The sequence below is a fragment of the Schistocerca nitens genome, chromosome 2 (genome assembly GCF_023898315.1).
Source record: "Schistocerca nitens isolate TAMUIC-IGC-003100 chromosome 2, iqSchNite1.1, whole genome shotgun sequence".
NCBI classification, from domain to species: domain Eukaryota; kingdom Metazoa; phylum Arthropoda; class Insecta; order Orthoptera; family Acrididae; genus Schistocerca; species Schistocerca nitens.
This window is the reverse complement of record NC_064615.1, coordinates 184,359,325-184,361,654: the sequence shown is the minus strand read 5'-3', so window position 1 is coordinate 184,361,654 and position 2,330 is coordinate 184,359,325. Positions and strand designations below refer to the sequence as shown.

General features: G+C 40.9%; 1 pseudogene; it reads left to right on the top strand.

Annotated features, from left to right (window-relative positions):
* Positions 1-1,084: 1,084 nt before the first annotated feature.
* On the top strand, positions 1,085-1,202 carry LOC126238014 (5S ribosomal RNA; annotated as a pseudogene).
* The last annotated feature ends 1,128 nt before the right edge of the window (positions 1,203-2,330 follow it).

Genomic DNA, 2,330 nt, shown 5'->3' with positions numbered 1-2,330 from the left:
CGACTGCATTTGCTGTACCCAGCATATCGTTTAAAGGTACTATAGTGAGGTACCTCTTCTGTAAATAAAGAAACCTCGTTGTAATTACTATTCTGCTAACTTACATTCTTCGTACATAAATAGCATTTCTGCCTTCTCTTGATTGGTGTACATTTAACTGGCATATACCTTCAACGGAACACGGTTCACGGAATGACCAGTGTGCATTTTATTAGAGTTTCAATTTCTTTACTGTCAGCTGTAGCAAATGCCGAGGGTACCTGAACTCTGTGCTCATACAAAACAATCAGAGTCAGTTCTGTGTTACGTTTTTACTAACCTCATGTTTGCCTGAATACTGTGATATGATCTTTGAGAAGGAGACATGGGACGCATTACCGCATAAAAAATATAGAAATATTGAGTATAATTAAAAAAAAAGGCGTACTGCTGTTCCTATCTTCGTAAAGTACAACATGAAATGGATTAATCCTGATTAATATCCCCTAGTACTTAAACAAAATATTGTTGGAAGTTTTTTTTTCTACTGGTCAAAAAGTTAGTTGTGTTGATCTAAATATATGGGACTCTCTGTATTCCTGGATTCGTCTGTGAAACTTATTGAAACTGGGTACATGCGTCTGAATATTGCCTCTCACATTCACAACTTTTAATACTTAAGATTTTTCCCGTGTTCTTAAGTCGTTAAACCGCAGACATTCTGCAAAGACAGGTTCTGTACCGAGCTATCCATCTCTGAAAGTGTGTCTGAGACACTGTCAGCTGATGGGCGGGAGAAGATTCATCTTTGCCCTTATTTTGAAATTATGATCCTCCACGGCCGAATTGCTCTTGGCAGTCGATATCAAGCTTTTTCACATAAACCGAATTTTGCCTTTTGTAAACATAATAATTTTCCAGAAAGGAGCAATTAGAGTGGGCTATTGGCTCCATCTTTTTCTCTGTATACTTTTACAGAACAGAAGATAAAACAGATCATTGCTTGATATAAGGCGTGATTATTCTGCGCCATGCATTCTGAAATTCCAGAATTAAAAAAGCTTATTAAGGCAGTTCAATTAACTTATGCCTATGTACTTATGGGGGCAACGGCCTTGCCGCAGTGGATACACCGGTTCACGTCAGATCACCGAAGTTAAGCGCTGTCGGGCTTGGCCGGCACTTTGATGGGTGACCATCCAGTCCGCCATGTGCTGTTGCCATTTTTTGGGGTGCACTCAGCCTCGTGATGCCAATTGAGGAGCTACTTGACCGAATAGTTGTGGTTCCGGTCACAGAAAACCATCATAACGACCGGGCGAGGGGTATGCTGACCACACGCCCCTCCTATCTGCATCCTCATCAGAGGATGACACGGCGGTCGGATGGTCCCGATGGGCCAATTGTGGCCTGAAGACGGAGTGCTATGTACTTATGCCCATTATTAGTACATTGTACAAAGTTCCAGTTCCTTTGTCACATTTGCCTAAGGGCGCAGTCATATAGCGTTGCTATATGAGTTCATGGGTCTAAACCAAGTATATGAGAGGGTATTCCAATTTAGGGCATATTCAGGATAGAAATTTGCATATAATCCGAATTTAATACAAGAACAGGAGGCTTAGACATTTTCGTAGGATAGTTTTCGTGTACATTCAAGCATGTGTCAGTTCAGGTTTTTCATCATCTTTATTATGCTCTTCGACGAAGGACAGGAACCTCAGACCATTCCTGCTGCTCTTCTTTACATACATTCAGTATCCGTTACTCCTGTTTGGTACGGGTACCACATACTTGAGCAACATTCTAGGATGTGTCGCTAGAGTTTCTTGTATGCGATGTCCGTTGTAGACTAACTGCATTTCCCAGCATCCTACCAATGATTCCAGTTCTACCACCGGCTCTACCAACGAAAGAACCTGTGTGATCGTTCCATTTCATATCGCTACAACTTGCTACACCTAGGTATTTATATGAACTGACTCATTCCAGCTCGGCACATTTTGTTGTAATGGTGGTTTAAATGTTTTCCTTCGGTTTTTAAAGTACATGGCTCTATATTTCTGGACATCGAAAAGAATTAGCCTGTCTTTGCACCATTTCGCAAATGCAAATAATCACAGGAGCACTATCAGATACCTCGGCGAAGGGGAACTTTTATTGCTATCGACCTTTACCTTCGCAGCTGCATTGGTCTGTTCCCACATTCTCGTCAAGTAGCTAACATTTGAAACAACGTTAATCAAGTTTTAATTATACATTGTGTATACGTAAGGAGAGATTTGATAATTGAGAAGCCATAGGTTTTCGAAATTACTACAGAAAACTATGGACGAGGTCTAGGGAAGTGT